Source organism: Pinus tabuliformis, chromosome 5_2, assembly GCF_031772625.1.
Source record: "Pinus tabuliformis cultivar Carrire ecotype Pingquan chromosome 5_2, CPIR1, whole genome shotgun sequence".
Lineage (NCBI taxonomy): Eukaryota > Viridiplantae > Streptophyta > Pinopsida > Pinales > Pinaceae > Pinus > Pinus tabuliformis.
Window position 1 is genome coordinate 1,059,073,360 of NC_142306.1, and position 21,205 is coordinate 1,059,094,564.

The following is a 21,205-nucleotide window of genomic DNA, read 5'->3' on the forward strand; positions in this document are numbered from 1 at the left end:
CTAAATGTATATTGGAATTACATTTTTCTAATAAAGATATATCGAGCGAAAGTGGAAATTGCATTTCTATATAACATTGCTGCAAGTCATAAATATCGAGGTTTCCAATATATATATATATAGGGAAACGAAGGATGTGCAAGATACCTTAGGTTGTTTTCCGAAGATAGAGGAAAAATAATCTACGGAAGACGAGGAACTATCAGAAAAGGAACTCAACCCTCTTGAAAGACTAGTCAGACATCATGAAGAATAAAAATGGTTTTTTCACTCAAGAACATACAAATATTGATCTGAAATCACTCGTGTGTGACCTCAGTTAAATATTTATTGAATGAAGGTATTACAGACTCATGTGCTGGTGAGTGTCTATGTTATTTTAGGCAACGGATCGATCAAATTGTAAAATACATAGACACTGGAAAATGGAAAACAGTAAGAGAAATACAGTAAGCAAATGCAAGAACACAACAATTAATAAGGAGTTCACCTTGTCCTCCAGGGCTACGTCTCCGGTCCAACTTTCAGTGGTGGCCTTCTCTTATTATGTCTTTAAAGCAAAGGTTTACAATGAAGAACTCAATTTGAGTCTCCTGAAACAGAATAATGTTTGGTAGGGTGGTTCTTGGGTTCCCCAAGCCACTAGAGTGCACAGACTCTGTCCTTACCAAATCTTGACTTCTCTGGTCTTTAATGGAAGGAGCCCAATGTGGTGCTCAATTCCCAACAGGTCCTCTTAGGGATCGCTTGAACCTCTCAAGCTTTTTGTCTGCTCGATGCTGCCTTATGCTGCAGGTTAGCTCGGTTCTCTGTCTTTCTGCTTCTTGCTTTCTTTGTCTTCGTTCTCTTTTCCCCCGTGTTCTGTTCTCTGTCTATTCCTGGCGTAAAGCCTATCTGTCTCATGACTGCTCGCTTCCTCTTCTGCCCCTTCGGTTCGCTTGTTGCTGTTTGGTTGGAGTTCCTTGCCCCTGTGTCTTCGCGAACGTCTCACAGGGAGTGGCCACTTGTCCTCTCACGAACTGCGCCAGCTCTTCCTCAACGGTTCGGTTTTTCGGTTACACTGTGGAATGAGTCATCCGCCAACTCAGCGGTCAAATCGGACGCCAAACTTCTCTATGCCACAACTTAATTTCCCTATCAAATCCGGTTTCTCCATTGGGCGCAATCTCCACCATCAGATCTGGGGCCTCCAGATCCTACGACATTCGCTCATTTCGCACGGTTGACTTGCTCGACTGTTAGCGCGCGATGAGCGGCGGTTTTCTCTCTCATCCGCCGGACACGCGTCGGGTGCTGAATGGAATCGCTCGTTTTTCTCCAGATCCGCTTATCGCCCAAGGATGCCTCTGATATATACCGCCGGTTTTGGAGCGCGGGTCCCGCCTTTCCCTTAGTGCTTTCCCCAGGGTTTCTCGGTTTCCCATGCAACCGAGCGCTCGGGGCCTTTCCTTTTCGAGGGGTTTTGCCCAGTGATGCGCAATTAACACTAAGCGTGAATTCTCGCTTAGCGCTAATCGCGCATTAGAATTGCCCTCTGTTTCCTGATCCGAGCTTCCCAAGTGCTAGTTTTGCCTCCTGTGCGGTCTCCATGGGTCTCGGTTAGTGCGCTTTGACCGAGGTCCTCGTCGTTCCTCATTGGCTGCAAACTGCCATTGTCCAGAGGTCTCCCTGATCGCTTTGTGCTCATAATTTGAAGTCTGTCCTGTTTTGATACAACCATGGCTCTTTAATAATCTTCATGGATCCAATTCGGATAAAATACACGAGGAGTTTCAACTTTGAAGGGCTTAAGATGAGGTAGCCAAATCTAAGGCAGAGATAGAAACCGTAAGGTTTAGCTAAAGAATCAAGAAGTCAACAAGCATACATCTCACTAATGCTGGAAGAAGAGGTAGCCCAATCTAAGGCAGAAATAGAAACCTTAAGTTTCAGCCGAAACATCAAGAAGTTACCATAGCAACTCTATAGAATGCCTTAGAAGAGAAAACGGTTGAATGTGATGGGTTGAAGGCTGAATTGCGTTAAAAAGAGTGGGAGGGAAGAGTGTCCAGAACAATGTTGCACAATCCTGCCCCCCCTCCCCCCCAAGGATCTAAGGTGTAATTGCCCACCTACAATTACATCAATATATGAATATTAACATACATACGAGGCATCCATTTGATAGCTACATATTCATGGGCCCACATGTATTGCACTAATATACATACTGGCTAACACTGGAAAATGTCTAAATTAGAGTAATGGATTGATTATCAAAATAAACTCCTATCTCATTGGAATATAATAAGTATATCAAGTTAGGTATTTGATATGTATACCACCCTTATATACATATATATGTTAATCCTGGATTAAAAGAAAATTTTAATTTTAATTTACAAATTATAGTTAATTAAAATAAATAAAATAATAATATAATTTAATTAAAATTATAAATAAAATAAATAAAATTAATTAAAAATTTGCTTTATTAAAATAATATAAACCTTAATTAAACCAAATCTTATGTTGCATACCTTTTTGAAAAAGGTGAACCTACTCAATAAAATCTATGAAAATCAAATAAGATTTGAGACACAAAGATGGGAGGAAGGCATTGGTTCAAAGAAATATAAGGAGAAGGGGATGCTACTGAGGGAAAAATCTTTTGGCCTTTGAAGGGAAGTGCAGGAAAGAGGAATTTTTCCAACAGAGAGTTACAGACAGAGTGAGGATCACTGAGCCTTGATTGTTCTTGATGCTTTTGGGCACGGGGGCTAGAGTACTAAAATTCTGAAGTATTCTGGAGCTGGGTACTGAGGTTGTGCCCAGTTTGGCAAGGAGGTTTTGGTCATTTTGGTAATGGGAGCAAATTTGGAGCTACAACAGCTGAGGATCGACTTCAAACACGGAAACCAAGCATGCATGAGTGAATTAAATTGATAAATTCTTTTTTAAATTGCAACTGTTGAATTTTGGCAGGATTTAGGGAATTAATTCTGGTTAGGTCTTTACACAAGGTCCGAACCGCATCTCGTACGGATCTTTGGGCGATCCTCCGACGGATCCGAAAATCGGATCCACGGTTTCGCCTTTTTGAGGTGATTCTTGGAAATTCGGAACAGCGTTAGCCCAATCTGCAGCTTTGGATTCTTGATCCCCGGATCCGAAAAAGGATCTACTGTGGATTTGTGGAGGTTCAGGCATGGATCCACGTAGATCGCTAGTGGATCTAGAGGGAGATGGGCGGTTTCGCGGGGTTATAATTTTTATTTTTATTTTTTTCTTTGACTTAAGTTGTGTTGGGGCTTCTCGGACCAATGTTACATGATCCCCCCAAGGATCCAAGGTCGGAACTGCGTCTCGTATGGATCCTTGGGCGATCCTTCGGCATAACTGCGGATTCGAAAATTCGATCCGCGGTTTCGCCGTTTTGAGGCGATTCCTGGAAATTCGGAACCGTGCGAGCATTATCCGCGGATTTGTGAAGGTTTGGGCACGGATACACGTGGATTGCCAACGGATCCAGAGGGAGATGATCCACGGATCTGTGGAGGTTTGGGCACGGATACACGTGGATCGCCAGCGGATCTAGAAGGATATGGGTGGTTTTGCAGGGTTCTATTTTTTTTTTTAATTTTTATCTACGACTTGAGTTGGGGATTCTCGGACACTCCCAAGGTGCTCCCTCATGGTAATGTTTAAGTAAAAGTGACATTCTCCTTTATCTTTCATTTTCATCCTTTTACTTAAATATTTAACATTACCATGAAATGACTCAGGAAGTTTGAGAGTGGTTCCAGCCTCATCGGACTTCATATGGAGAAAATATAATTTCATATCCTATTCAAAATTCAACTCAACAATTTTCAGGAATTCAGGATCAATGAGATTGTGGCATTTCATTAGATTATATCATGTACAAGGGTATGTGATTGGCATTTAATCAAGAGCACCAAGCCCTCTATGTGCTCATGTACCCTAGTGTTGGTGGTGTTAATTGTTGAACTCCTTTCTTATGGCCTTAGTAAAAAATTACTTTTCAATCAAGTCAAAATCATTGAACAAGCATGTTAAGATTTCTCTGCCATATTTTAGGGCTTCGATTAGGAAGTTTGATCAAATTTGGGCAATGTTGACTAATATCCCTAGACAATCAAGGTAGAGGCAAAGGTGAGACAAGAGGAGAAGAATCTAGATTCTAGATGGTTGATGCTCGAATAAGTAATCATTCATGTACAATGGATGCCATATCTATCTTGATTTATGTACAAACAAGCATATTTGTAATGGCATCCATTGTACATGAATGATTACTTATGGCATCCATTGTCCCTGCTTCGTCCCTGCTTCGTGCAACATTGTAATGGCATAATCCGTGGATCAGAGTCTCATTTATATATGTTGCAGTGGTGACTTCTTGAAGTATTTTAAGTAGGCAATCATGGTGTTGAAGATGGTTGACATAAATAGTAAATAGTGAAAGGAAAGTGTCAAGCCCTGCTAGAAAGTTGACATTGAAGGTATTTGCTTTGAGCTACAACATTATTATCAAAGATATAAATTGATTTACTGAGGTTGATATCCTTGTATGAGTTTTGTGATAGCATGGTTATTAAGGAATAGTCCGAGAAGAAGTCAAAATAAATCGTGGATCAATGTCAAGCTTAAGGACCAAGCTTTTGTGAGTTTATAACTGTCATTTTTGAGGTCTTCATCCATCTATATATATATAAAAGAAGGTCGTTTTTCACTTCAAAAGATTTGACGTGATCAAATACAATTCTGAAGATTTAAAATTGAGATATGTTGTGAAAGACATTGTCATGTGCTTTTTGACAAGTTTGAGGAATATTGGATCTCTTCTATGAGATTTCAAAAAGTCTGCCAAAATGCTTCTCGTCTCTCTTCAAGTCCAATAAATGCTGACATGAATTAAAGGCAATGTTGTTTTTGTTATCTCTTGTTGCAAAATATATTGAGACTTGATGAATCTACTATATCTAGGGTTTAAAAGTTTGGAACATTTTAGGAACTCCTTGAAAGGGTTTGAATAAGAGAAACCCTAAGGGTTGTAATAACCTAGGATTGCCGTTGATGAAAAATGAAATCGTTGAAGATTGCAAGGATAAGTGTCATGATTTTTGACACTGATTTGACTAGGGTCCAAACCTTAGGTCTGACCACAAGAATATTGAAACTGGGAAATTAGGATTGAAGTAAAAAACCCTAGTTGATTTATTGTTAACCCTATCAACTGATCAGAGTTGAGAAAACAAATCTATCATTAATTGCTTCCTCTTAAGAAGGACCCCTCCCTCCTAGAAGTTTTGACATCTTGTTAAGGTTGATTAACAGGTTGGATTCAAGAAGACTGAAGATCAAGAGAGAAATGTCATAGCTCAAAAGATAAGTATCTTATATTTCTTTCATTGTTTTAATCATTACTAACTTTGATTGTTTATGGTTTGTCAATCCTAGCCGGGCTTGGAGATGAAATTGACCAAATCGTACAATTGATTATGTTCATTTATGAAAAGAAACCCTAACTCATTAATGATGTTGATAATGATGATGTAGTCTCATGGATGATGTTGATAATGGTGTGGACTCATTTATAATGTTGATAATGATGATGTGGACTTGATGATGATGTAGACTTGTTAATAATGATGATGAAGTCTCGTTGATGACGTTGATAATGAAGATGTGGACTCATTGATGACGTTGATAATGAAGATGTGGACTTGTTGATGACGTTGATAATGATGATGTAGATTTGTTGATGAAGTAGACGCCTTGATAAATAATGTGGACAAGGTCAACTTTTTGATAATAATATGAACTCCTTAATGTGAATGTGGACTTCGTAATGATGACGTGGACTCCTTGATGATGATATGAATTTCTTAAAAATGATGTGGATGATCACAATAATGATTAGTGCCTTATCCTAAGCAGGCTTAATGGAGTCTTCTACAACTAAAATTCCATGAAAAGGTTTTGATGGAGTAAGGGGGGATGACGAGGGCATCCCCTTTGATTGGTTATGGTTTGTAAATCCTAGGTAGGGCTTGGAGAAAATGGACCAAATCCTAGAATTGATTATGTTCGTTTAAGAAAAGAAACCCTAATTTGCTAATGATGTTGATAATGATGTGGACTCATTGATGATGTGGACACGTAGTCTCGTTGATGATGTTGATAATGATGATGTGGACTTGTTGGTGACGTTGATAACGATGATGTCGACTTGTTGATGAAGTAGACCCCTTGATAAATAATGTGGACAAGGTCAACTTTTTGATAATAATATGAACTCCTTAATATGAATTTGGACTTCATAATGATGACGTGGACTCCTTGACGATGATATGAATTTCTTAAACATGATGTGGATGATCACAACAATGATTAGTGCCTTATCATAAATAGGATTGATGGAGTTTCTATGGCTAAAATTCCATGAAAAGGATTTGATGGAGTAAGGGGGGATGACTAGGGCATCCACTTTTAAAACTCTAACTATTTTCCTTGTGAGGGGAGAAATTAAATATAAGGAATGCATAACCAAAGTTTCCTTATACGATTAAAAGAACAATTTTGCATGCAATAATGGAGCAAGATTTCAACATAGATTTAACATTTAGTCATGGTATAAATAGAAACCCTACTTCACACATACAATATGCAAAATATAGAAGATAAAGCATGAAACTTACAAAATTCTCCAAAGAAGCACTTCTTTCAACCTCAGGAAAAAATCTCCATGCAAAATACCATCCCCACAAGAAATTTGCACCATAGAATAATGTGCCCAATTAGCGAAAAGAGCTATTTTGCACTTTTTCGTAGGGAAGAATAAAAAAAAAGTGTGTGGTGATGAAAGTGGAATAAGGGGAGCCTCTATCTATATGAGGCTTAACAACCCTTATTTCCACAAATTTACAAGTGAAAGCCCTAATACAAGTTTATTTAAGTGTTCAAAAAGGGTGAGGTTACAAGCCAACCTCATAATAGATCAAACTATAACAAATCATGCCAAAATAGCAATGTTCGACGGGGACGTGTCCCCTAGGGTTGGGTGCATGCACCCCTTGCACCCCACGCATCCAGGATGGGGGGACGTCTGGGGGTGCGTTTCCCCACGCACCCCTTTTGGGGAGTATTGGGGAGACGCAGGTGGAACAGCCATCGTAAGCCTTTCGGCTTAAAACACCCCGTGCAAGCCAGACATTCCATTACATAGAGAATATGAGAAAAAACAGTCAAATAGACTAAAAGGCGGACTTCAAGAAATATTACAATTGCACCTATTCCTGTATCGGGTCCACGCTTAAATCGCAATCGGCGATTTGTGACTCCCGGGGGTCCTTTATATATCGGACCCATGACTCCGTCGATGGTTGACGGCCGATCCTCCATTGCTTTGATGGACTGGATGCGATATGGTATTTTACCATAGTTAATATGCCCGTCGGGTCCACAACCTATCGTAGTCGGTGCTTCCAATGTGGCAAGGATTTATGGCTTGCGATATGCAATGGATGCGATCATAGATTAAGTCATATTTGTAATGTGCGGCGGGTCCGTGTGCATATGCATCGCAGTCGAGAGTTGCCCCTGGCGGAGGTCCGATGCGATGTCGCTATCGGCGATCACAATGGACCACTTGACATATTGTAGCTCCCACTTCTGAAGTGCAGATGCGATACTCGCTATCCGCGATAGAAAGTCGCACAGGGTCAGGGCTCGACGTTAACGTAGACCCCTCATAGCGATGCAATGTGTCGGACCTGATACAACTCAACACTCCCATGTATAGAGTTTCAAGTCCGCAATCCTCCTCCGATAGTGTATTTGCCCTAGAGCCAAGTCTTCCGCCTCCGATAGTGTTAAGCCTATGTATATGGGCTTTCTGTCTGCTGATAGTGTTAAAGCATGCATACATGGGTTTAATGGCCCGATAGTATATATATATATATATAAGGTTCTGTGCCTCCGATAGTGTAAAAACACATATGTATGATATATGCTCCTCCGCATTTATCTTCATGCATATAATTCTTTTGTGGCCCAATAGCTCCCGATAATATAAATGCACCCATTGCTTCTCTGATGGCTCTGTCTGCTTCCTTATAGCTCTGCTTGTTCCTCTGTTGTTGTGATGGCTGTCTGCATCCTCTGTCCAGCACCTCTTGGCTCCTTTTGCTCCTCGAATATTGCCATATTGACATCAATGACAATCTGTGTCCATCAATCTCCCCCTTTGTTATTGATGGCAATATTCTTTTGCTCTCCCCCTTTGACATCAATGGCAAAGGAATGCATATGGACTCCCCCTGTCAAACTGCTCCCCCTGTCTTGCTACATCTTTATGAATGAACTTGAGTGATGATAAAGAAATAACCCCCATCTTTTGACGCAGATGTTCGAATGCTTCTCGAGGAAGAGGCTTTGTGAAAATATCAACTATTTGCTCCTTAGTACTGATATATTCCAGGATGATGTTTTGTTCAGCTACTTGCTCACAGAGGAAATGATACTTGATTGGTATGTGTTTGGTTCTTGAGTGCATCATTGGATTTTTGCTGAGACTGATAGCACTTGTGTTGTCACAATAGACGGTAATCGGTTGATCTGTACATATGTCGACATCTTTTAGAGCTTCCTTCATCCATAGTATTTGAGTACAACAGTTTGCTGCAGCAATATACTCGGCTTCAACTGTGGATAATGATATGGATGATTGTTTTTTGCTAAGCCAGGATACTAAACAGTCTCCTAGGAAGAACGCATTTCCACTAGTAATTTTTCGATCATCTATACTTCCAACCCAATCAGCATCGATGTATGCAATGACAGTCAGTGTTGAGCTCTTTGGGTACCAAAGACCGAAATTAGAAGTTCCTTTCAGGTATCTGAGAATTCTTTTTACAGCTAATAAGTGGGATTGTTTGGGAGCAGATTGAAATCTTCCCACCATTCCTACTGCCTGCATTATGTCTGGTCTTGTAGCTGTTAAGTATAGAAGGGCTCCAATCATTGACCTGTAATGAGTTGCATCTACTAGAGGGGAGTCATCATCTTTGCTCAGTTTGCAGTTTGTGGTCATAGGTGTGCTCATGGGTGCACAGTCCTCCATTCCATATTTTTTGAGCATGTCTTTTAGATATTTGGTTTGAGATATACACAATCCTGCTCTGGTTTGAGATACTTGAAGTCCAAGGAAGTGGGACAACTCTCCTATCATTGACATCTCAAACTCTTTTGACATGCTTTGAGAAAATTCATGGCTCATTTCATCATTATTACTAGCAAAAATCAGATCATCGACATAAACAAGAGCAACTAGTAACTTACCTTCATCTATCTTTATGTATAGATTACTTCTAGCCACTCCCTTTTTGAAGCCTTGTTGTTGTAGGTAGTGATCCAATCTTGCATACCAGGCTCTAAGAGCTTGTTTCAACCCATAAAAGCCTTTTTCAACTTATAGACTAAGTCCTTTCCTGCTGTTAGATCAAAACCTTCTGGCTGCTCCATGTAGACTTCCTCCTTGAGTTCCCCATTTAGAAATGCTGATTTCACGTCCATTTGATAGATTTTGAATCCTTTTGAGCAAGCAAATGCCAAGAACATCCTGATAGCTTCCATACGGGCCACTGGTGCAAATGTCTCTTCAAAGTCAATTCCTTCAATTTGTGAATAGCCTTTGCAGACAAGTCTTGCCTTGTTTCTGATAACCTGTCCTTCCTCATTCATTTTATTTTTGAACACCCATTTGGTTCCTATTATGTTTTTGTCCTTTGGACGAGGTACCAGCTCCCATGTCTTGTTCTTCTCAATTTGGGACATTTCTTCTTCCATGGCTTTTACCCAATGAGGATCCTTAGTTGCTTCTGCAAATATTTCTGGTTCTATCATAGATAAGAGGGCAATGACTTTTCTCTTGGGTGTGATTGTTATCCTTCTTCGGGTCTGCACACCTTCATCTCTATCGCCAATGATCTGCTCTTCTAGATGATGTCTTTGGACATACTTCATCTTTGAAGGGGTATTAGGTGGTTCTCTTTCCTCTTCTTCTTCTTCTTCTCCATCATCTATTTTTCCTTCTTGTGGTTCTTCTTCTTCAATGAGAAAGTCAGCTTCATGTTCTTCAATTTCCTTTTCTGGAAGATCTTCATCAACCTTTACATCAATGCTTTCCACCATTTTCTTCAATCGATAATTGTAGCACTTGTAAGCCTTGCTCCGTGTAGAGTATCCAAGAAATATCCCTTCATCAACATGAGAATCAAACTTTCCGGGTGAGCCGTCATTTATTTTTATGAAGCACTTGCTTCCAAAGATCTTGAAGTACTTCACTGAAGTAGGTCTTCCTTTCCATAGCTCATAAGGAGTTTTTTCACAATTTGGTCTTAATTGAGTTCGATTCAATGTATAGACAACTGTCCCTACTGCTTCTCTCCAGAATCTAGGCTGTAAGTCTGTTGCTAATAGCATTGTTCTTGCCATTTCTTGGACTATTCAATTTCTTCTTTCAACTACCCCATTTTGCTGAGGTGTTCTGGCAGCAGAGAATTCCCTTTTAATTCCATGAAAATTATAGAACTCACTAAATTCGTTTGATGTGAATTCTCCCCCTCGGTCTGTTCTGAGGCACTTAATTTTTGAATCTTTTTCATTTTCTACTAGGGCTTTTAGATTCTTAAAACACTCAAAAGTGTCAGATTTAAACTTTATAAAATATATCCACATCATTCTAGTATAATCATCAACAAATAACACAAAATACCTTTCTCCTTGGAGTCCTTGATTTCTAGTTGGCCCACACACATCAGCATGGATGATCTCCAAGGGCTTCGATGTAGAGAGCTCCTTTGTCTTGTGGCTGGTTCTGGTCTGCTTTCCATGTTGACATGGACCACATACTCCTTGATTTGGTTTGAACAACCTTGGGATGTCTCGTATGGCTTTGATCTTGCTGATATTGATCAGATTTTCGAAGCTTGTATGTCCAAGTTACTTGTGCCACAACGAACTCTCATCTGTCTGACTCAAGTAGCATTTATTTTCTTGAATCTTGTTCAGAATGTAAATATTGTCTGATGTTCTCACCCCTTTTGCCACAAGTTCCCCTAAGGCAGAGTTCCTTATTTCACAGTCTTTGGTGCTGAAAACAACCTTATGTCCTTGATCACAGATTTGGATGACACTCAGGAGGTTGTGTTTGAGTCCGTCAACTAGCAGAGCATCTTGAGCTTTTCCTTTTCCATTGATCAGAGTAATTGTTTCTTTCCTTGCAATTTTGCCAGATCCGCTTCCAAAGGACACATTCCCTTCCTTTTTGCTTAGTGAGACAAACTTCCTTCTGTATCCTGTCATGTGTCTGGAGCACCCACTATCCACAAACCAATGGTTTCCATTATTTTGAGCATATAGAGCCAGGCCGCATTTATCCATGCTGGAGTTCTTGCTACTTGTCTTTCTTCCTTTGAGTGGGCAGTCTTGTTCATAGTGTCCATTATTGTAGCAGAAAGAGCAAATCAGATCAAATTTGGTCAAGGGATCAAATGAATTGAAGGTTTTGATTTGTCCTTGCCTTTTGGGGGCATATGAGTTGATTATTCGGTCCTTTAGCTTTGTCTTTTCACTTCTACGAGCCATACAATGTCTGGCTTGATGAACGAAGTTTTAACAATGAAAGCAGTGTCCAAGAAAGATGGTTTTGTACTTGTTGAAGCAACCACGGTTTGAGTCGATTTCCTTCTTAGGAATTACTCCTCCCTCGTTCTTTGGATTTGCGATGGGCCCTTGGTGGAGTACAGGTTTGTATTTGTTGTAGTGTCTATGATTCGACTCCACATTCTTCTTTGGAGTAATTCTCTCTTCATTGTTGGGATCTGGGATGCACTTTTGATAACATATTTTTTCATCTTTGGATTGTAGGAAAGTGCATCGACATAGCTTTTCGCACTATTCTTAGTGCTTGAGGATTCTCCTTTGAAACCTATTCCAGACTTGTCATGTTGAGGTTTTTGATTTTTCAGAATAGTCTCAAGTATTTGAGAGCTTTTACAACCCTTTTTAATTTGCTCCAACTCCTTTCTCAGAGACACTATTTCGGCCTCACTTTCTTCACAAGTCTCTTCTTTTTCTTTTAGCTTTGCTTCCAAGAGATCTTCGCTCCTTCTTATTTCCTCGTTTTCCACTTTGAGAGAAATGATTTTGTTCCGTAGTTTCTCTTTTTCTTCAGTGGCGCTTATTAACAGTTCATCTACATTTCCTTCCAGCCTTGAGTCATCATCATTTGCAAGTGCCATGAATAATGTTTCTTGGCTTTCATCATGATCACTTTACTCATCTAATTTCTTTTTGATGACCATAAACTCATCCTCATCAGACTCATCTTGCTTGGAGAAGAAGTTTTTCTTATTGAACCCTTTCTTATTGTGTGCCATTCTTTTAGAATTTCCTTCATCATCACTGTCATGTTTATGAAGACATCTTGTTGCATAATGACCTATTTTACCACATTTAAAATAGATAAGAGGATACTTGCCTTTAAGCTTAGATCCTCTCTTCAGCTTTCGTACAAATTGAGCCAATTCGGATTCCACATCTGACTCATCACTACAGTCATTCCTTTCTTTCCCCTTCTTTGACTTTGAGGCCTTGAATGTTGCATCTTTGGAGGTTGGGCCACCTTTCCTCATTTCATAGGCAGTGAGAATTCCATGGAGTTCATCCATTTTGAGGGTATCTAGATCCTTTGCTTCTTCTATAGCACTTATTTTGGAGTCAAATCTGTCTGGAAGAGACCTTAATACCTTTTGAATAATGGTACTTTCTTCAATTTTTTCGTCCAATCCTTTCAGGGAATTTACCACTTTAGCTACTCGGAGGAGGTATGCTACAATATCTTCTTCATCTTCCATCCTCAAACTTTCAAATTGTCTTCTGTGAGTTTGAAGCTTTGCCTTTTTGACTTTTGAGTCTCCATCGTACAAGCCAACTAGCTTCTCCCACATTTCTTTGGCAGAGGTACAGTGCATGACTTTTGTAAACTCGGAATCAATGATTCCACTAGTGATGGAGTTCAAGGCCTTTGCATTTGCGATGTAGGCTTTCCTCTCGTTTGGGTCTTTTGGAAGAGTGGAAGTCGTTTAGTATTCATTTTGAACAAAATGCCAAACTTCAGGTCCAAGGGACATTAAGTAGTAGGTCATTCTTTTCTTCTAGAAACCAAAGTTAGTGCCATCGAACAAAGGAGGTCTTCTTGATGCTTCATGATTTCTCATCATGGCTGCGGATCCTTCTTCAAGCTGTTAGGCTAGTATGAAGAGGCCGACTCTGATACCAATTGTTGGAAATACTGGGGGGGTGAATTAGTATTTCTTATTTTTTTTAATTGTTCTAGTGATTGCCAAAAGCATATATAGATATGTATATGTATACACAAAACATAGAAATCAACAGTTGGAATTGATGCTTTTATTAAAACTCAAGACAATGCAATGCTTTTATTAAAACTCAAGAGAGTGCAATGAAATGAATACAATATAAGTTTATATCTGATTGTGAATAGTTGCCAAGCTCCAACTTGGACTTTAATGAGGCTCTAACCTCCAGAGCACCAACTCTGTTTTGCAGTGGTTTTGCACTTAGGAGCACCTACCCCCAATGACTTCAGTCCTGTTCAGTTCTGAGGCTCCAACCTCTTGGGCTCCAACCCAACCTTGGTATAAACTGGTATGCTGCTACACTCTATTCAGCTGAGGTTCTCTCACTCCTACTCTCTTGCCTTTGCTGCTTCTGCTGCCTCTGCAGCCTCCGCTGCTTCTGCTGCCTCTTCTGCTTCTGCTACCTCACACTCTGGTTCTTCACCATAACAACAGCACGAACAATTCTCTGTTTTTACTGTTTTATACATTCCCATGCCTCTATCCATTCGTTTCCGCTTACATCACCTCTTAGGCTTCCTCCCCGGTCGCTGCGGTTTCCTTTGTGCTGTGCAAGTTCATTGACTTTATGGGGATACGTAGATTCATTAGACTGGTCCAAATGGTCCACAGAGAACACATCCTCCCGGTTTATCGTAACAGAGCTCCTTTTGGCAATGATTGCGGCATACACAGAGTTCTTTCAATTAAACGGAGATGTTTTGTCCCGATCGCAATCATAATTGCCATGATTCACCCCTTTTCACTGACATTTAGCCTTCTGAACCGTTGGAACAACCATCGTAAGCCTTTCGGCTTAAAACACCCCGCGCAAGCCAGACATTCCATTACACATAGAATATGAGAAAAAACAGTCAAACAGACTAAAAGAGGGACTTCAGGGAATATTACAATCGCACCTATTCCTATATCAGGTCCGCACTTTAATCGCAATCGACGATTCGTGACTCTCGGGGGTCCTTTATATATCGAACCCATGACTCCGCCGATGGCCGACGGTCAATCCTCCACTGCTCTGATGCACTGGATGCGATATGGTATTAAACCATAGTTAATATGCCCGTCGGGTCCACAGCCTATCGTAGTCAGTGCTTCCAATGTGGCAAGTCTTTACGAATTGCGATATGCGATCATAGATTAAGTCATATTTGTAATGTGCAGCAGGTCTGCGTGGATATGCATCGTAGTCGGGAGTTGCCCCTGGCGGAGGTCTGATGCGATATCGCTATCAGCGATCGCAATGGACTGCTTGACATATTGTAGCTCCCACTTCCAAAGTGCCGATGTGATACTCGCTATCGGCGATCGAAAGTCGCACAGGGTCAGGGCTCGATGTTAATGTAGACCCCTCATAGCAATGCGATGTGCCGGTACCGATACAACTCAACACTCCGATGTATAGAGTTTCAAGTCCGCAATCTGCCTCCAATAGTGTATTTGCCCTAGAGCCAAGTCTTCCGCCTCCGATAGTGTTAAGCCTATGTATATGGGCTTTCTGTCCGCCGATAGTGTTAAAGCATGCATACATGGGTTTTACGGCCCGATAGTGTATATATATATATATATAGCTATCGGCGATCGAAAGTCGCACAGGGTCAGGGCTCGATGTTAATGTAGACCCCTCATAGCAATGCAATGTGCCGGAACCGATACAACTCAACACTCTGATGTATAGAGTTTCAAGTCCGCAATCTGCCTCCAATAGTGTATTTGCCCTAGAGCCAAGTCTTCCGCCTCCGATAGTGTTAAGCCTATGTATATGGGCTTTCTGTCCGCCGATAGTGTTAAAGCATGCATACATGGGTTTTACGACCCGATAGTATATATATATATATATATAAGGTTCTGTGCCTCCGATAGTGTAAAAACACATGTATGATATATGCTCCTCTGCCTGTATCTTCATGCATATAATTCTTTTGTGGCCCGATAGCTCCCGATAATATAAATGCACCCATTGCTCCTCTGATGGCTCTGTCTGCTTCCTTATAGCTCTGCTTGTTCCTCTGTTGCTGCGATGGCTGTTTGCATCCTTTGTTCTGCTCCTCTTGGTTCCTTTTGTTCCTCGAATATTGCCATATTGACATCAATGACAATCTGTGTCCAACATCAAGAAGGACATTATCAAATATATCAAGGAATGCGAGACCTGTAAGAGCAATAAAGTGGAACATACCCACCCCGTGGGTCTGTTACAACAACTACCCATTCCGGAACAAAAATGGAAAAGTGTCTCCATGGACTTCATCACAGGGCTACCCTCATCCCAAAATAGAGATTATATCTTTGTGGTAGTAGATCATTTGATCAAATATGCCAATTTCTTTGCGGTTTCCTCCAGAAGTTCTGCATCTCAGATAGCAGAGATATTTTTCCAGAGAGTATTCCGTCTACAAGGGATGCCCAAAACCATTGTCAATGATTGTGACAGTAGGTTCATGGGAGCATTCTGGCAGGAGTTATTCAGGTTGGCAGGAACAAAGCTCACTCCCAGTACAAGTTACCACCCACAGACAGATGGACAAACATAAGCAATGAATAAATGGGTGGAAGGTTATTTACGAAATTATGTCACAGGTCAACAAAGAGCATGGACCAAGTTGTTGTATTTAGGGGAATATTGCTATAACACTACTTATCACATGTCCATAGGAATGTCACCCTTCCAAGCCTTATATGGATATGAGGCATTATCTTTGCAGACACAACATTTGGAGATAGCAGGGCACCATTAGCGAAGGATTGGATCCAGGGATGTCAAGATATTCTCTGATCACTCGAGGATAACCTAGAAACAGTTCAGAATCGACAAAAGTTATATGCAGATCGACAAAGAATAGAAAGGAGTTTTGAAGTAGGAGATGCAGTCTACCTCCGGATACAACTGTACAACAGTCTACCTTAAAGCAGGGAGGAGTAGAAAAGTTAAACCACGATTCTACGGGCCCTATTGAGTTACCCACAAGATAGGAGAAGTGGCTTATGAACTAGAACCTGCAACAGAAAGCAGAATTCATAACATATTTCATGTTTCTTGCTTGAAGAAGGCAATTGGAGAAAATGTCAAATTATCACCTGATTTACCCCCATTAGATGAGGAGGGACATCTTCAACTAGTTCCAGAAGAGGTGTTGGAGGTTCGAGAGAAGAAGCTTCGAAGCAGGACTGTCCGTGAATATCTAATATGATAGAAAGATTTGCCTGTCGAAGATGCCACCTCGGAGGGAGAGAACATATTGCAACATCTAGCGTTGAAAGTGCTTGGGGGCAAGCAACTTGTAGTGGGAGGGACTGTAATATCCACAACCGATTCACTGGTTGGACCCAAATAATATTAATAATAATAGTAGTAATACATAAATAAATAAGCGGCAATTGCCCATGGTTTTTGTTTTGGCCCAGGTATTTGCCCACAATGTCTTCTAAACATCCCAACTATAAAATGAGGAGGAGGATTGAGAGCAAGGCATGGAATTTGGTCTTTTCTACACTGATATTTTGAGAGCTCAGGCAAGTTTTCAAGTGAGGATTTTCAGGTGAGATCCTCAGCCTCTCTTCGGTGGGATTCGATCTCTCACCCTAGGGGGCAACCCATCTTCGGTGGTCTCTCCGATGACCCTAGCTGGTTTGACGAATTTTCTATTTTCTCTTATTTTAATTTAAAGAGAGTTTTTGTGTATCATCTGTCTGCTGGATCACGAGCATACACCTGAATTGCCTCTGCAGGATTATCTATGATCCATGGGAAGCACACCAACAGGTAGATCCAGTTGTGAGATGCCAGACATCGGAAGGGAGAGCAAATCAACATTCTGATCATTTAATCCGCCCTTACACAGTCTCCACAGCCAGTAAGACTGCCTCAGCAGTTCGTGTGGCACAGAAAGGGAGACAGACTCATTACAACACGAAGGGAGAGGAGCTGCCTCTGTCCACAGCTGAAGAACGTGGGGCTCCTTTGGAGTCTGCAGCTGGAGAACATGGGTTCTGTAACCTGCTGGAACCATCACCGAACATTGGAGCCAAGCTGAAGGAGTTCACAGGGTGTCAAGTATGTGCTTCAGGGAAAGAGCGTGTTCCATTACACATGCTGGAGAGCGAAGATCTGAACGACTGTGTGGCACACCCTTTAAAGAGGTGATCGATTGATTTAATTTCATGGGCAGCAACGCAACAGTAGAAGGATCGCCCCCCCTGCATCACCTGTGGTAAAAACGGCCCAATCAATATTCTGTTCAGTTGATTAGTTGAATTAGTCAGAGGCTGCTTATATCTATAACTGCTCTTCATTAATTTGTAATACGCCCAAGTTATGGATGGAACTCTCTTCAACAATGAAATTGATTTTCTTTGGGTCAAGTGTTTGGGTACATTGGTTATGGGAGTTTTTAATGATTGAGAAATTCAATTCTCTAAATATTAGCTAAAAGTTTGTTACACCCTAGTATTATTGTTTTAACACACTATTGTTTTTCCAAGGTACCCATTCCTTACTAGTTTATATTGGTTTATTCTATAGGAATTGTAAACTGAAGCTTTGACCAATTTAAAATGTAGTGTTTTTGCTCGAGATAAATAAGTCCTCAACACTGAAGCTTATATTTCTCAAGTAACTTGTCCAATATTGTTTGGAATGCTCCCAAGTCTTGACCATGCTCGTATTGGCACATGTAGTAGCAGTCGTAAAACAAGGTCAACTTTATAAAGAGATAGACATCATAGTGATAGCCAGTATTGCGAAAATTGCGATTAAATCGTAAAAATCGCCAAAAAATCATGGATGCTTTAGGTATTAAAAGAAATTGAAAAAAAACGAATTTTCTGTATTTTTTAATGTTGCCGATGTTTTGCCGATTTTTACCAATGTTTTACCGTTTTTTACGATTTTTTTCTTTTTTGGAACCTTGCCGATTTTATCCCAATTGCGATTTTCGCAACATTGGTGATAGCAATACTTCCTTTTATGCTGCTGTCCCTTCTGAGATATCTCTACTTTTATTGTTTTAATACACTATTGCTATCGCAAGGTATTCACCCCTTCCTTCTGTTTTATTAAAAGATAATCATCAACACTTTTTTTGGAACTTATTTTTGTTGACATGGAATCGTTTATGATTCCTATGCAAGTTATCTTGTAATAAAATTAAATAGATATTCTAATGTCGTATGAGAATCAATAAGTGGACAGTCAATGTGTTTTCCCTTCTGGTTGCAAAGATTTGATGTTTGACAAAGCAATATTATAAAAAAAAGTTTGTAACCAAGTCACATAACACGGGGACATGGGACATGGAGGACATGTGGATATGAGTATTTGACACAGGACATATCAGCCACAAAAACAGGATACATGGGACACATCCTCTCTCTCTCTATATATATATATATATTACAACTTTTTTAGAAATTAGAAACTAGCTACTACATCAATGATGATCAAATATGCAAGAAATTAGAATATTCATTACATGTCATAGAATAGAAGTTTAAATGTTAGAACTGTAAAATGCAGTTTTCTCATTATGTCATTTGATGTCATCAAAATCAAACTGTATTCCATAAATACCGAGTTGCTGGTGCTATAGGTGGGAATGCCAGTGGGAACAGAACATAAAAGAACTAGATGAATAAAAGTGAACAGAACAGTAAATAATGGCCCATCAGTGATCATGAAGTAAAAAAGGGTTCAATAAACCTCTAAAGGAAGTAGTGTGAAATCAATTGCGGGGGATAAATAATTGAGGGGAGGAGTGCACCAGAGGGGGAGTAATATCACTTCCTTGGTTTGATGCAGAAAAACGAAGAGAGAGCAATAACTAATGTGTGAATACTGAAAATACTATATTTAGAACTATCAGTCATATGTTTACAAAAAAAGAAGAAATTTAACAAAGCAGCTCCAGCCTGCAGTTTGTGGAGAATGTGTGATTCTTTAGAAACCTGAACTTATCACTATAAATTTGAAAAACTAGACCTTTCCTAACTTATTGCTCATGATTTCACATACACTGCAACCAAGAGTGAACTGATGAATATATGAGCACCAGGTAATGTGTTTGGAAATTGTATTCTCAACCCGAGGTCTCATATGATACGTTATGACATGAGTATTTCTAATAGGATATCAGTAACCCATATCCACTTGAATTAGGACAGTTTCAGCTGCCATGTTAGTGGGGAGATGCAGTTTTTGCAATCAATCAAGCATGTGGATGGTTACGTTGTGTCTAAGCACATGCATACAAGAATTTCAACTCATTCACAGCTGTTATTTCAATGGTTTGTTTACCTTTATATTCGAGAGCAAACTTTTTCTGTAGTTGACCCTGTTATACAAGAAACATAAGTTAAATAGTGACATGTCTAGGGCATGTGTTCATGATCTGTTTGGCATGTGTCCTATTTTAGGTTACATGCCAAACACAAGCTGGACACGTGTCCTAGCATATGACATGGTCAACGGCAGGATATGGAGTTATGGACGGAAGACCCCTCAGGGATATATCCTGTTACTTGGGCTTGTAATTGATGACAATTTCAATTTGAAACATTCCAATATTTTATCTGTTTTGGATTCTTCTTTCTGATTTATTTTCATTTTTAGATCCATACAGCTAAACATGTGTGAATTTTAGTTTGATCTCATTACATTGCATTATTTTTCTTTCAAAAATGGACATATCAAAATAAGTAAAATAAACATACCGTTTACAATGTACTTGCAACGTCCTTGAAAAGGTGACAAATTGAACCTGTGTTCTACAGAGTATTATTGAAGTATTTTTGTGTTGTCCATGAAATTGTGTGTCAGCAGGACCGACTCCAGGCCATTGAGAGGGATCAGCGAGAATACACTCTTGATGAAGAAGAGGAGAAAGTTCATGATGCAATCTTACATCCAGAATCTTCAGTATTGAACTCTTCAATGTTGCGGAAGTCCCTTTCCCGTAGGTATCCATACTTGGGATTTGAGGAGGCTCTTCAAAAAGAGAATGAGAAACTGCAGGTTGAATTGCATAGGTCGCGAGCTAATATGGATGTTGATCAGTGTGATGTGATTCAACATCTTATTGAGGTTACAGAAAATGTTGCAAGTGTTCCTCCAGAAAGGAAGCATTTCCAACATTCAAATTGTGAAGAAAATCACCCATGTGCGGACTGTTGTGAAGAACAGCCATCTCCAATGGATGGGAGTTATCTTCGGCACCAAGATGGAAGGTATGCTTCCTGTCAATAGTCCTCGAGAGGTCTATAATTTGTGCCTATCTAGTTTGGATTTTTGTTGATAAGGTGTAATATAAGTATTGATGATTAAAGGAGCTACCTGTGAGGTACTTAAAGAATACTGTTAGAGATCATATTAGATTTCACTGTAGTCTATTTTGGTGTTGATTGCCACTATATGCTTTATGCTAGCCACAACCTTATTGTTGCACATATATAACCCTTAAAATGTTTAGTCATAATTGCATCTTGGAAGCCAAGCTTCAGCTTCTGTATTCTGTAAGATTTGAGTAAAAGGATTCTAACAGGTTAAATTAATTAGGCTGAAAAAGGAGAATGCTTATGAAACCAATTTCTAAGTTCTGATTTGTTGCCCCATTGTAGTCCATAGGATTCATGTTCCTGGTGCTGCTTGTGAGACATACATATTCCCATTTGTAAGCTATATGTGTTGGGAAAACACAAGGAATTATTTGATGCCATATGATTATTAAGAATTAAATAATTGACTGACAACTGTCCAGTATGGCAAG

The 21,205-nt window shown here is 39.9% G+C and overlaps 1 pseudogene across 1 annotated transcript in view; it reads left to right on the plus strand.

Annotated features, from left to right (window-relative positions):
- The window catches only part of LOC149162876 (cell number regulator 13 pseudogene), a 162,073-nt pseudogene extending 141,388 nt beyond the window's left edge, over window positions 1-20,685 (plus strand). Inside the window, exon 3 of the transcript XR_016261463.1 lies at window positions 20,263-20,685. The product of XR_016261463.1 is annotated as a cell number regulator 13 pseudogene (transcript). The remainder of the gene's footprint in view (window positions 1-20,262) is intronic.
- Window positions 20,686-21,205: the final 520 nt, after the last annotated feature.